The sequence below is a fragment of the Numida meleagris genome, chromosome 2 (assembly GCF_002078875.1).
Source record: "Numida meleagris isolate 19003 breed g44 Domestic line chromosome 2, NumMel1.0, whole genome shotgun sequence".
In the NCBI taxonomy this organism is placed as follows: domain Eukaryota; kingdom Metazoa; phylum Chordata; class Aves; order Galliformes; family Numididae; genus Numida; species Numida meleagris.
Window position 1 is genome coordinate 146,450,647 of NC_034410.1, and position 14,805 is coordinate 146,465,451.

The 14,805-nt window shown below is 46.5% G+C and overlaps 1 protein-coding gene across 7 annotated transcripts in view; it reads right to left on the reverse strand.

Moving 5' to 3' along the window:
• The window catches only part of TOP1MT (topoisomerase (DNA) I, mitochondrial), a 28,511-nt gene continuing 26,232 nt past the window's right edge, over nt 12,527-14,805 (reverse strand). For 5 of the 7 annotated variants that reach the window (XR_002435288.1, XR_002435283.1, XR_002435287.1 and 2 more), the window contains one exon: nt 12,527-13,940. The gene's annotated coding sequence lies outside the window, so the exon portion shown is untranslated. The remainder of the gene's footprint in view (nt 13,941-14,805) is intronic. The other 2 variants (XR_002435284.1, XR_002435285.1) reach the window with 2 other exon arrangements.

Below are 14,805 nucleotides of genomic sequence, written 5' to 3' on the forward strand. Positions count from 1 at the left end.
TTCATATCTGTCACAATGAAAGTGGGAGAATAGGTAAATAATGGGATTTTCACTGGCTTCCCCATAGTCATTCAGATTTAACTCACTTGTAATGAGAAAAGTGCTTTAAGAAGAAAAACACCGTATTGTAGCATTCCCACAACACAACTATTTGTGCCTGGAGACTGTCACAGAGGTCCTCAAGGGCCCAAGGAGGGATGGGGTCCAATGCTTTTGTGTGCTCTGCTTCTCTGCCCTCCACAAACATTTAGGGTATCCAGGCAACAATGCTTGCTGTTATCTGTGGACATTATCTATCAGGTTTTTCCAGTCCCTGGTGACCTCCTCAGTCCATCCTGCTCTCACAACCACACTGTCACCTCTTGCCACATAGCTCAGGGTGCAGCAGAGGCAAAAGAGGGAACAAAATGGGAACAGCTGTGGGAGTTAAATTGAGAATGATTGGAAATGAAAATAATAAAGAAATGAAACAAGTGCTGGTCAAGAAGAGATCTCATCAGACCAGGACCCTTCATCTTCAGAAAGACCAAGGGGAGTTCAGAAGCTAGACACAGTTGCCTCTGTGGTTTAGGGATGTGGTTTAGTGGGAAATATTGGTAGGTGGATGATGGACAGCGGACTAGATGATCTTAAAAGTCTTTTCCAATCTTAACGATTCTGTGATTCTGAGATTTTTAAGGACATGGACCATGTGGAAACAGAATGAAGAGCATCCAGATGCTCTTTCTTTTCCCTACATTGCTCCCCAAGATGTTGGTTCATTGCATGTTCAGGATCCTATGCAGATGGCTTCTTGCCCAACCTCTATTACTTGTCTTTTGTTTCCAGTCCTTCTTTTGCACAATTCCTCATTTTCTTCAGCAGCTTCAAACTCCAGCCCTTTCTCTTTCTGCTTTGCCTGTAGCAGGATGGAAGCATCCTGTTTTCAGAGTCCTCCACTCTTCTTTCTCAATTTGCCCTGACCTTGAGCATGAATCTTTAATCATCTCTTCTTTTAGCAAGGTTGTGTGAGTCCCACATGACAGCTAGTGCAGCAATTATACTTAGGAAATAATCTGTGAAAAAGCCATACTCTCTGCACAAGACATTGTACAAATACATGCATGAATGCTATCAGGAAGGAAATATGATCTGCTGGAGCACGGGGAGAGAAAGGATAAGTATTAGTTCACATGTTTGTTTTACTTACAATGTCCAGCCTCCAGCAGTGAAATAGAAAGCAAAAACTTTCTTCTCTGTCCACAACTGAAAATCCAGAAACGAGACTGAAAGGAAGAAAATAAATTGACTTATTGCTCTTAATTCAGCCCATGTTGGAGCCAACCGAGCAGAGAAATGCTTGTCCTCAGCAGGAAGAAAGGAGCCATGCATGAACACAGAGCACACCAAGAAAGGAGAAAAGCTTTGAAATTAAAACAAATAAATGAGCAGTAAATAAATTACACTGTTAAAGCAAAGTGCAGCTGAACAGAAAATCTACAAGTGAGAAATGGGCTGTAGGAAGTGGAAATGTGGGAAAGCATTTAAATAGATTAGAGAGAGGGAAGGCTAATAATAATAAACAAGATTAATATTTCAGCCAGAACTGGAAGGAGAGAGAGTTGAGAAATATTGCTACAAAGCAAAATAAATCAAAGCGAACAGACAAAGCTTGAGTGGGGAAATAATTAAAGACAGTCAAAGGGAATGTAAGAAAATGCGATGGGAGGGGAGGACTGGTCCTTCACTGTGTCCCCTATGATGGCATTACTTAACACTGTGCACATGTTTTGTGCAGGCGCTGTTTAGGCATGAACCATAGCCCTTCAGGGTCTGAGAAGCATTGTCTATAGCTCCACAAATCTCAGCTGCAATAAGACTACAGGGTGTCCTGTAGAGCCTGGATGCAGAAGGCAAGTAGAGCATCACCTGGCCCCTATCTCTGTATGCTGAAGGAGAAAATCGGAAAAGCTTTCAGACCCAGACCAGGTTCTGGCCATGTCCCAAACCATGCTTTTATTGCATGGTGTTGCTATTGCAGTCACGCCCAGGGCCACTGCCAGGGCTCTGGGCTCCCACCAGTACTGCGGGCAGGGGCCAAGTGCATTTTGAAGCTCAATTTTTAAAAGCAAGGAGAGGAAAAGGCTGGGAAAAAAAAAAAAAAAAAAAAAAAAAAAGGGTAGAAAGAAGACAAAGGGGGCAGAAGGGGAGAGCAGAAAGTGGGCTAGGTGGGCGCCAACCTGATGTTACCATGAAGGGTATAAAAAGTCAGCAGAGCCTGGGAGTTTTTAGGAGGAAACTTTAACCCACTTTGTGTTTGGCAGTGGTCAGCATGTGTGTTTGTGCCAGACCTTGGGAGCACACTGTGCAAAGCTTGTCCCCTTTTGTGTAACCGCAGTGAGACAAAGAGTGTTTTCAATGTGTGATGGAGCAGATATGTGGAACAAATGTCAAGGTCTGAGGAAGTTTTATTGTCAATTCCCCTCAGTTCCTCCTTTTTTCTTTCTGGAGGATGGCTCCAATCACAGAAATTCTTCATTTCAGCTCACAGTTGCAAACTGCAGAGTGTGGGAGAGAAGAGATAGTGGGACAAGATGAAAAGGAACAAGCTATGAGCTGTGCTCCTGATATGCCTGAATCATGCAGCTGGAGCATGCAGGGCAAGCAGTCCAGCTCAGCCCTGTATAGCATCAGGCCGGTCAGGTTGTGTCCTCTCCTCTCTCCTTGATGGGTCAGGGAAGACTCCATATTTCATTGCAATGACAGTGGGGTCAGATATAGAAGCATCTGACTGGTAGAATCAAAGAATCATTAATGTTGGAACACACTACTAAGATTGTTTGGTCCAACTGTTGACCCATCACCACCATGAGCTATGTGGTCAAGTGCCACATCTCCATGGTTCTTGAACACCTCCAGGGATGGGGACTCCACCACTTCTCTGGACAGTCTGTTTGAGTGCATTACCACTCTTCTGGGAAATAAATTTTCCCTGATATCCAACATGAACCTCTCCTGGTGGAATTTAAGAATTTTAAGCTCTCATCCTATCTCCAAACAGAAAAGTAGGCTCCAAACAGGACAGAGCTCCTCAAGTCAGCCTCATGGCAGATAGTGGAGGCTACCAAACCTCCAGCTAGGAAGCACAGGACTAGCCCAAATTCACCATGTCTGGCTGAAAACAGTGTGAACTTGGTAGACTTTTATCTCAGCATGGCAGCTGACTGTCACCAAAGGTTTTGCCATGAGTCACAAGAGGTGAGGAACAGGAGTGGTGAGGCTCTAGAACAGGTTGCCCTATCCTTGGAAGCATTGCAGACCATGTTGGATGGGGCACTGGGCAGCCTGATTTGGTGGATGGTAACCCTGTTTACAGAAGGGGGATTGGAACTATGTGATCTTTAAGGTCCCTTCCAACCTAAGTCAGTCTATGATTCTATGATTCTATAAACATGAGCTTACTGGGGCCATGGCTACCAGGCAAGAAGCTACCCAAACCATTTTCTCACATGCCTTTAACCTCCAAGGTCCGAAGAGATAATTCAACCCCATCAGCTTGGGACACATCAGACAACTCATAAAAGCATAGAATCATCAAAGTTGGAAAAGACCACTAAGATCATCAAGTCCAACTATGGGGTCAAGTACCCTGATTCACATCCTCATCGATGTCCTGGCTCAAGGATCATATCCAAAGTAGCAAACATGGAACAAGCCCAGCCTTATCCATACCATCAGACTGTCAGCACAGTTTGGGCACACCCCAATCAGCAGCCCTCACATGGGACTGTTCCTTGCAAGCAATTTGGAGATCACCACCCTGTTTGTAAAGGAAAGAGGCTGTGGATGTGAATCATCCTTCTTGGATTCAGAGCCAAGGTTTATGTTGGTGGTGGGACCTCTGTAGCCAGAGGAAGGGGGATGCTGGAGATCTGCAGGGTCTGAAGGAAGAAGGACAGTGGAGAAGGATGATTGGGATGAAGAAGAGGTGAAAGAGAAAATCCTCTTGGGATACCCTCTACAGAGTTAATGCCAGCCCTCTCCAAGGCGGACACCACTGGCCACAACTGTGTTTGGTGAGAAATGATCTTACACAGGTTTATTGAAGTTCCACTTGTAACACCGCTCAGTTGATAATTCTGTCATTGCCTTTTCCCTGGAAGTGGAATTTTTGGAGGTCCAGCCCTCCTAAAATTCAAGATCCTGGATTCACATGGTGGTGTAGAGAACAGTCATTTGAAACTTCCAGGACAGGGATATGTGAGAGAAACTCATCTGTGACACAGCTGTGGTAGCAGCTGGCCTTGTGAGAGCCTCTACAGGGACACCAGAAAGTCTTGGTGTACTTGCCCATTTACCTTCTGTCAGAAATATAATTTCCCTTATCTACCCATTATAAAGGCACCCAGCATGCTACACATTCTCTTCTTCCCCAGAAGGCAAGGAAACAGTCATGCTTTGCAAAATTGGTTGTTTTTTTTTTTTTAATTTTCTTGACTCATCCAGTGATTTGAGTGATGTCTCTTTCAGGGCTGGAAATATCCTCTGCTGTGCAACGTGCAACCTGACAGCTAAAATTTCCATGGTTAGATGAGAGCTGAGAGTGAAATGAGAAAACTATCTTCCTCCATCTGGGGGAAAGCTGTAATGAGCTCTGTAGACAACCTGTCTTCTGTTTGTTTGTTTTAGGAACTCTGGTTCTGATTTCTTGCAGGTGAGACCCAGCTGAGAGTGGAAGGTGAGACTCAGTTGAGAGTGGAAAAATTCAGCACATGCGTGGGAAGATCAGGGTGCTCCAGTTTCTCTCCTGACCTGCTCCTGCTCACCCAGCAAGGCGTCAAAACCCCAGTTACATGGTGAGAAAAAGGTGCTTGTTACATCTAGAAACTCGTCACACCTTGGATAATAGCCATGCTGAAACCTACACAACCGCATCCTCAAAGGCAGACAAGGAGGGCAAGGCAAACAGGGCTGTCTCTGCAAGAGGTGAGCCCTCAGCAGTTGGAGGAGCGGTGGATGGAGGAAACATCCTGGCTGAAACCATCCCAACCTGAAAGGTGTGTTTTCAGAAGGGCAAAGAAACAAACAGCAGGATATCTGGGAACACAATCGTGTGCCTAACAGAGCAAGCAACAGGGTATTTTCCCAGGAAGGTCAGCCAAAAAGCCAGAGCTGTGTGTGGTTGGGCTTTTTTATTTTATTATTATTATGGAAAAATATGGTTTTATGGTGTACATTTTCACTGGTGATCAAGCAGAGGGAGGGAAAGGAACTAGTATGCCTTTGCAGCATACTGCAGCCTTCCCAGGCTTTGGTTCTTCACCTCTATCCCTGCTGCTCCAGGTTATGGGAAGAGCAGCTCTCTTGCCACAGTCCATGCCATCCATTGGTGGAGCAGCCCCTCCAAAACCCAGCTCACCATTCACATAGCACAAACAAAAGCTTTGAAAACCTCAGGGATGACAGCCTGGGAAGGGCATGGGAACCAAAAGCCACCTACACCATGCCAGAGAGCAATAGCAGTGTGGAAAAAACACCCTGGGTTTGCAGACACTGTTGTGCTTGCCAAGGAGAGGGCATAGTTGGAACAACTTGTCCCAGTTTGACTGTATACACTGGGTACTGGGTTTTGACTCATTCCCAATTTGAGAAGCATGCCCAAGATCACTGGCATGGTAGAGAGATGGATTTTGCTGCAGCAGCTGCCATCACTGCTTTCCTTTGTGGCCCAAAACACGAGCAAGGCAGGGGGAAGGAGGAGGAAGTTTTCCTCTCTCTGATAGCATGGGACAGGGCAAGATCCTCCCAGTTCTGAGCTGTAAACACAGTGCTTGGGATCAGGCATTGCTTTTGCTCACAGCTGCTCTCTCCTGCCTCCCCACCATGGAGGAAAACCCAACTTTAAAATCACAGAACCATTAGGGTTTAAAAAGACCACTACGATCATCGAGTCCAACCCCAACCCATCCCCACCATACCCACTAAACCATGTCCCTCAGTGCCACATCTCCATGGTTCTTCACAACCCCCAGGGACAGTGAATCTACCATCTCCCTGGACAGTCTGTTCCAATGCCTGACCATTCTTTGTTCAGTCTAAAAGAGATTTGGGATGAAAGAAAAGCTAATAGAAATGGCTCTGGGATGGGCTTAACCCTGGAGACCTGTTTTGAAGACAAAACCTCACTCCTCATTCTCCAGGCACAACTTTCACAGGGCATCTCCCTTCTGACCAATCCACCACACCTGGCATTGCTTCTGGTATCACTTCCACACCCACAACAACTTCAGTGTCCCACTGCCATGATCTCCCATTCTGAAGCCATTCATTCTATTCCATTTCCCTGGAGAAGCATGGCCAGGTAGGGGAGGATGCAACACACCATACTAAGCAAGCAATGTGCAGGAGTAAATCTTCACTTCCTTTGGGTTGCACAACATGGTGGGGTTGTCACCAGCCCTCTGAAATGCTCTGATAACAAAAAGGAGATTCAAGCCTACATCCACACAAGTAAATAAGTCAAGGACAAGGGCATGGCCTTGCCCAATTGCCCATCAGCACAATTCCAGAGGTGGAGCTTTCACCACAAGACCACCTGCAGGAGATAGCCCAACCCAATGGGCCATTTTTCTGTAACGCTTGGGATATGTTGAGCACCACTTGTGCTGGTTTCCGTGGAAGGAGGAGAGGATCTCAGGCAGGACTGGGTTTCTACCTCCACGCCTTGGTGACAGTGGGTATTTTGGGGAATTAAATTTCCCAAAACTCAGCAATTCTTCAAGCGCTGCTTCCTCTGAATCCTTCAGTCCCACAGTGTGGGCAAGCCCTGGCAGGGGGCATCAGACTGCAGTTACATCCAACCCAACAGCACAGCAGGTTTTCCTCACACAGGGAAAAACTCCGAGCATGGGGAAAGGAGAAAAAGAGCAGCCTGGAGAGGTTTTTATGCTGTGGAGAGGGGACAAAGCACTGCCCTCCCTTCTCACCACTGCTGACATCCAGTTGGGAGCTGGGTGAGGAGCAGATAAGCCGGTCTCCCAGGTTTTCTAGGGTGGAGGACATCTCCAAGCCTCCTGCTTGCTCTTCTCTCTGCTGTAGCATTTACTCTGCCTTCCTCACCCACGCCAGTGCTCTCACCCACTGCCTTTAGAGGTTTTCTGAGGACACGGGACTCTACATCTTATCCTGCTGTTGGGATCATCTCTGGGGGACAAGTCCTGGCCCTACAACCTCCTCTTTGTGCACCACCTGGATCCTCATGGTTGAACATAAGACTAGTGGCTCATGAACCCTTTCAGAAGGGTTTGAGTCTGTCTGTGAGATGTGCGTCCTTGCTGACACCAAATCATGCTTTGGCCCAGCAACCAATACACTGAGCAGTGTCTGCTCCCTTGCCCTCACCTCCAGTTCTAAAATTGATATGGGAAAGCTGGGGAGAGAGGTCCTAATAGAGCTCCTAACAAAAGCTCCTCAGCTCTACAGTGAATCAAAGAACAGCATTTCTGTGGGAGGGAGTGACGTGGGAGCAGCTCTGATTTTGCCATGACAGGTTTCTGCGTTGCATGACAGAGAGGATGAGTGTTACATTGGTTATAGCAGCACAGCACTGCATGATCTGAGCTTTGCATGGCACAAGGCAGGCAGGGTGTAAGGGTTAAGGAGGGGCTAAACCCCATGGATAAGGAGGAAAAAAGGGGAACTTTCATTATTTGTTTGCATTGTAGACAGCAGGTGCCAATCTTGTCTTTTGGCTGTCACCATTTATAAGAGGAGTGGAGGGAGTTAGTGGAGGTGTTCAAGAAACATGTAGCTGTGGCACTGAGGGGCATGGTTTAGTGAGCATGGTGGGGATGGGCTGACAGTTGGACTAGATGACTGTAGTGGTCTTTTCCAACTGTAATGATTCTATGATTCTATAATGGTGCAGATCCCTCCAGTTTGATCCTCTCTTCACTCCAGGTGCCTTCATTTGCAGGTGCCAAGAAAAGAAGGGTCCCTGGATAGAATCCAGCAATTCTGGTGACTCCCAGGAGCACCGCAGGAAGGAAGAGAGGTTTGCACACCATTTCCAAGCAGCCCACAGCCATACACAGTGTGTTGAAACCTTTCAGAGCCTGGTACCAGCTTTGGGCTTTGGATATTTTGTTGGATGGGGTTCTGGGCAGCCTGGTCTAGTGGTGGGCAACCCTGCCCATGGTGCAGGGGTTTGGAACTTGATGAAGTTTAAGGTCCCTTACAACCCAAAGCAGTCTATGATTCCATGATTCCATGATTCTAACACTAGAACAAGAACAACCACCCCAGGAGCTGGTATGAGATGAACAAGAAATCCCTATGCCAACAAACAGAGGCACATCCCCTGCTGCCGACAGCGTGGGAGCAAGCAGACGCTGGAGGCTTGCCAAGGCTGCTCACACAGTCTGGGTGGTTTCCAGCAGAGCCCTTGCATCCCTTGCACGGCTGCTGGTTTCTGTTCCCTTGAAAACTGCTCTGGCATTCTGTAGCCAGTCCGGCACTGTACAGAAGCACCAGCTCCCTCTCGTGGGCTTAGATCAGCTCTCAGTGCTGGAATCCATCCAGGATTTCCCACGAAAGTGATTTTCTTTTGGTTTTCTTTTTTTTTCTTGTGACACCTATCACTCTGAATATTCATTAATGCAAAACTGAAGTTTTGTGGGAAAGTGCTGACTTCTATCAAGCTTCCTCTCAATAAGTACAAGGAGTTTTATTTCTCCCCATGTTTTCGCTGCCCTTATTTTTGTCACTGATTCAAAGCAACTAATTTGGGGAATCACCCCAAAGTGCCCAGTTCTCTATTAACTCAGGTTGAGTCATCCAGCGTTGAGATACAACAATGAAGGCTATGGTGTGATTTCTCAAAGGTTATTTCACTTCATACATGTTGAGAGGTGGTGGGTTCACCATTCCTGTACGTGTTCAGGAAATGTGTAGATGTGGCACTGAGGAACATGGGTTAGTGGGCATTTTGGTGATTGGTTGGCAGTGGGACTAGGTGATCTTGGAGGTGTTTTCTAGCCTTAATGATTCTATGATTCTATGTTCTGTGAAGTCAAAATTCAAGAAAGAAAATGAAAATAAAAATTAAAACAGCTGGTTTAAATCTGTACAACAAATAAAAATATGACTTGACTCCATACGGTGCTTGGGAAATGCTCTCATTCTAACTTCTGTTTTGAAAAACTCCCTGAAGAGCTGGAATTTCCCTCAAAGCGGAGATCCCACTTCAGGCCCCAGCAGGGAGGTGACTTGAGTCCACAGAGATGTAGGGTCGCAAAAATGATCCAAGATGGAACATCTCCCCTACGAGGACAGGCTGAGAGCTGGGGCTGTTCAGCCTGGAGAAGAGAAGGCTCTCTAAGGGGGTCTCTAAGAAAGAAGGGGACAGACACTTTAGCAGGGTCTGTTGTGGTAGGACAAGGAGAAATGGTTTCAAACAAAAAGAGGGGAAATTTGGACTGGATATAAGAAAGAAGTATTTTACTATAAGGGCAGTGAAGCTCTGGAACAGGCTGCCCAGAGATATGGTGGGTGACATTCAAGGTCAGGCAGGTCCAGTCTCTGAGTAACCCTACTGAGCTGTAGATGTCCCTGCTCATTGCAGGGGAGTTGGACTAGATGACCTTTAAAGGTCCCTTCCAACTCAAATTATTCTATTAATCTAGTTCCAGCCCCCTGCCATGTGCAGGGTTGCCAGCAGGGTCTCACCAACATTCTAGTGATGCTCACCACCCCACAAAGGAAACAAGAACCCAACCCTGCACACCAAGCCCTACAGAGAGTTGAGCAACAGTTTGTAGAACCTCACTTCAGAAAGGTGGTCTGGGGTTTTCCTGCTTGCCTTGACACTCATTTTGTTGGCTTGGGTGGGTGGTGGCCATAGAGAGGCTTGGCTGCCCGTATCTGCCACTTGCCCTAATATTTCCAGGGCTTGACAGCTCCAATTGGCTTCCAACACTCCTCCAGCTTTGCCCTCATACTCACAGCTTGGGCTAAATTTATTGCATGGGTTTGGCTGTTGGAGGCTGCAAGCTTGTAGCTGTGATGCTGGAGGAGAAGGGTGACAACTACACACAGCAGATCTGACCATACTACCACCTGGCCCCAAAGCAGCTACGTCACGGCTTCCCCTTCCTTCCACTTGACTCATCACTTAGGTATTTAAACTGCTATTTATTATCTGCAATCAAACATTTATTATGTCTTCTGTAATTGTGTGTTTCTTCACCTCTATGCTGCATGCACATGCCAGCTCCAACCACTGAAAGGATACAGTGTTTGCCTCATGCCTGCTCAGGTAATTCTTCTTCCATGCACTTCTCTCCAGTGCCTTGCCTCACTTTGGGAGATAACCCCAAAATGTTCTTCCTCTCCTCCATGCCATGTGCTAGGACAAGCAGGGACTGGTGCAGTGCCCATCTCAAAAGTTTAATTCAAATTCTTGGGATCAACAGGGTAATTTTCTGGACAGCCTCATCCTTGTGCTAATGATTGCCATCTCTCTGTGGTCCCCCTCAACTACAATTGCTGGTCAAAATTAGTGGATAGACATTGCACCTATGTCTTTTTTTCTCCCCACACATCTCAGAGGAGGTTTTGCTCCTCCAAGATGGTTTTGCATCACGGGAGGAGGGCACATTTGGATGTCGTGGAGCTGCAGTGCCTTTTGCTCTTTACATTTATGTCCCCTTATATTTACCGTGAGGCACAAGAAGGCTTTTCTGCAGCAAGGATAGAGCAAACCAAGCAAAATAAGCCAGTTTTGCTTTAAAATGGCAAAAAAAAAAAAAAAAGGAAAAAAAAAAACCATGTTTTCCTGCAGGCTGCGGGGGACTGTCTCTGCTGCCGCAGGACGTGTAAATCCAATGCAATGAAATATTAATTATTAGAGTCTGTCCAACTGGGATTCCTTTTAGAGAGCTGAATAATTCTGGCACATTGAAAAAAAAAAACATGCACAATGTCGGGCTTTTTTACATGAAAATATTGTTTCTGGAGTAAATTAGAGCTTTTGAGCACTCAGGCTGAGAGACAGGAGGGGGCTCTGATTGCTTCAAGGTGAAAAAAGAGGCAAATTCCTAATTAGGGCATGAAAAAGATTGTGGTCTAAGGAAGAGGTAAAAAGAGGTGCATTGGCCAGCACAGCTTCTTCAGTCCGGAGCGCTGCCCTTGCAGCTTGGTGTAGGGCTAAAGGAAAAGCAGAAGTCGATTAATAAAAGAGAGCACGCATCTCTGAAGACTGCCGTTATGCAGCACTTCAGAAGGAGGCATTCATCCGGAGAAGCCATGGCACTGGCCCCAGGGAGATGCACTCAGAGCGGCTCAAAGCCCCTTTTGTCCCCTTGTTTACCAGCGTTGGGTTGGAAGCACCACACAGCGCAGAGCGTCATCCCTTGGCTGAGCAACGCTTTGCAGATTTGAAAGCTCAGAGAGTTGATTGTGAAGCGAGTCCTGGGCTGCAGATGTGCTCTGTTTTGCTCATGGGAGTTGGTGTAAATGTTCAGCATCCAAATCATGGCCCCAGATCTGAGAAGAGCTCCTCCACCTGCTCAACTTATCCAAGTTCATGCATTTCCATTCTCCTCCAAAAAGTGCTTCTTGGAAGGAAGGAAAGCACTCAACAGCACCTCTGGCAATGGATAATCCCTGAGCTCTCATTGTCATCATTCATTTTTTTCAGCTTCCTTTTACCCTCTATTCTCTGCAGCTTCTGGAAACATCTACATGAACTACTCAAAAATCTGTATTCTTCACTCATAAACCTCTCCAAATGTTCCTCCCCAGACTGACCCAAAGGCTGCAAATACTTTTCATTACCCTGCAGTTGCTCTGGGGGATGTCTGAGGGAAGGGTAAATCAATGACTCACTGCAGGACGGTGCATTGCCAAGAGGTAGATCCAGGGGAATTGGTTCACTTGGCTCAAACAGCAGCTGCAGGCGAGCAAGGCAACATGAAGAAGGGGATGGCGAATGAGAGCTCCTGGAAATGGAGGCGGGGACAAAGACTGTGGATAAGCATTTTTTAAAATAAAAGTGTGGCAGCGTGGACAGAACCAACAGGAACAGGAATGTCAATTGCTAATGGCATAGTGGCACAGGGGTTGTCACTGGCACTAGCTGGGGACAAGGATCAGGAGGCTGTACAGAGGGGGCAAGGGAGAAAATCTGTGGCTGGGATCCATTACAAGCCCAGGATTTTATACTATTCCCCTTCCCCAGTAGACATTATGTGAGTTTGTACAGTTACCTTGAATTGGCACCAAGAGGTACTTATTTCTGGTCTACCCTCTATCCCAAGGCTGGAAAGCTGCTCTTTGCTGTGTGGCTCCCAGCTTCACCCAAGACAAGGCAATACTGCAGGAGAAACCCCTCTAGAGAGGCACAGGCCAAGCAGAAGCAGCATCTCCCTCCTCCAAGTTGCAGTGGACATAGCATGGCCACTTCTCCATCAAGTTGCTGGGGTGACAGAACTCAGGCATGAGAAGTAAGCAAGAAGCTCCAGAATGAGAGGCAACACAGGGCAGGAGGTGGTGACCATAATATTTTATCTACTTTGCAGCGCGCATGGTGTGCATATCATAGAATCACAGAATCATAGCATCATAGCATGGCTTGGGTTGGACGAGACCTCAAGGATCATCATGTTTCAACCCTGCTGCCACAGTCAAGCTTGATAACTGCTAGATCAAGTACTAAAGGTTGCCCAGGGCCCCATCCAACCTGGCCTCGAACACATCCAGGGACAGGGCACCCACAACCTCTCTGGGCAGCCTGTTCCAGTGCCTCATCACCCTCTCATTGAAAGACTTCCCCCTGACATACCCTCTTGGGGAAATCTGACCACGTTCTTCAGGCCTTCAGGAGCCCCTTTTTCTGAGCAAGTGAAGGACACTGGTTCAGGAACCCCAACATCTTATGGTCGAGCTAGCCTGGGTCCTGGGCAGGCAGGCAGGTTGCACAAGAAGGTCTGGCAGCAGTACGAGGTGTATGTAGCAAGGCCCAGGCTGAAGTTGTGATATGGACATGTCCTGGAGCACTTCTTGGTGATCCTCTTCCAGAAAGACAAAGAGCCTTGATCAAAGGAGAAAGGGGAGAGCAGTATTAGTGATGTGGTGTTCCCAAGAGCTCTTCAACCTTCTACAAGAGGGACCAATATGTCTTCCCATCCTGAGGACTAGCATGGTCAATAAGACCCAACCCAATCCCACCCACAACAGGCTCAGTGATTGCCAGGACCATTTAATATCTCTGATGGGCATCCAGAAGTTCCCAGCATAGATCCTCAAGTTGAGTCAGCCTTAGGTGTACAATGGTGGCATACATAGAACCATAGAATGTCCTGAGGTGGAAGGGATCCACAAGGAATACTGAATCCAGCTCCATGAGGCTCCATAAAACAATATTCTTGCCTGGATTGAAACCACATAGCCAGGTTTCTCTCAAAGAAGGAAACAGTTTTATTTCCTTCTGCATCTCACTAAGACCTTCTCATCTGTCTTGGCTACCTGCTTCTTTTCAACTCCTCGTGTAACAAAGATCTGAATTTCTTTATTCTTCCTCTGAAAACTACTTTATCTCTTAGTATCCTTTTCCATGCAGGCAAAAAAACAAAAAGGAAGATCCCAAGCTGTGTTGGGGAGTAATTTTTCAAACTCTGCAAACTTCAGCACAGGCAGGTTGGGCTAGCAAGATCTCTGCCTCCTATATGTGCTTCCCCATGATTCCTCAATTCACCCATGCACAAAGGGCATCCATAAAAATCTAGCCAAAACCTCACATCCCATTTCTGAGTCCCTGTGCGCTGCCAGCACATACCACATACCAATTCCTACAGAGGCAACATTCGTCACACAGTACTCATCCTTGTCTGAGCACTTCTCAGCCTTCAGACAGCTCCAGTTGCTTTGCTCCCACTCACAGGTGTAGCAATATAGGGCTTTTGCTGCAGGACAAGACACAAGAAGATGGAATACGTAAGATGAAGACAAAATGCTATTACTCCCAGTAGCAAAACTTACCACTTTCTTTCCATTAGCCCTCAAATGCACAACATGCAAGTTTGCTGAAAACTATGGATTTGCAAGACTCAGACTCAACTCACTCTGCTCTCTGCATGCTTGCACATTTAAACCCAACACATGCACCCAGGCACATGCATCTATGCATAGAAGTTCCTGCCCTGCACTCAAAATACAGCACAGTGAGCCAAAGACACTGGGTTTGATACGATGCAAGGAGCAGAGAAGGTCAGGGTCACCTGTAGGAGTATACAGGAATGTTCCAAGGCTTAGATTCATCCTTTCTAGGTGCTGGGGACACTATAAATTAGACTACAGCCAAACTGGGCCACAAGAACTGGCAGTTGTTGGTCCTGTTAATTGGGACCTCCGTGGCCTCAAGTTTTCAGTGTTCACACTAATGTTTATGGGTGGAACTTCAGTGCCCTCAAATCTGTGTTAAAACACCGATGAAGAATATTACATTTAACTCTTAGCTGTGTGAATTCAGCCATAAGACATGAGCAGTCCAACACTTTGTTTTTTAATGCCTAAGTTATCTAACTTGAGTTAAGGTGCTCTTGTTTTTGGTGCTGAAGACAATCTCTCTGTCCCCTGGGCCTTGTTAACACTTGGAAATTTGCAAAAATCACTATTCTGGAAAGTGAACCAAGTTAAATAGCAGAAAGGTATTCTTAAGCCACAATGAGACAGAAATAACTATTCCAATATATTGTTTTTCTACAGCAGAAAATGTGGCAAATTTCCAAGAGCTGGCAAACCTTATTCTTCTCTACAAACCAAGGATGA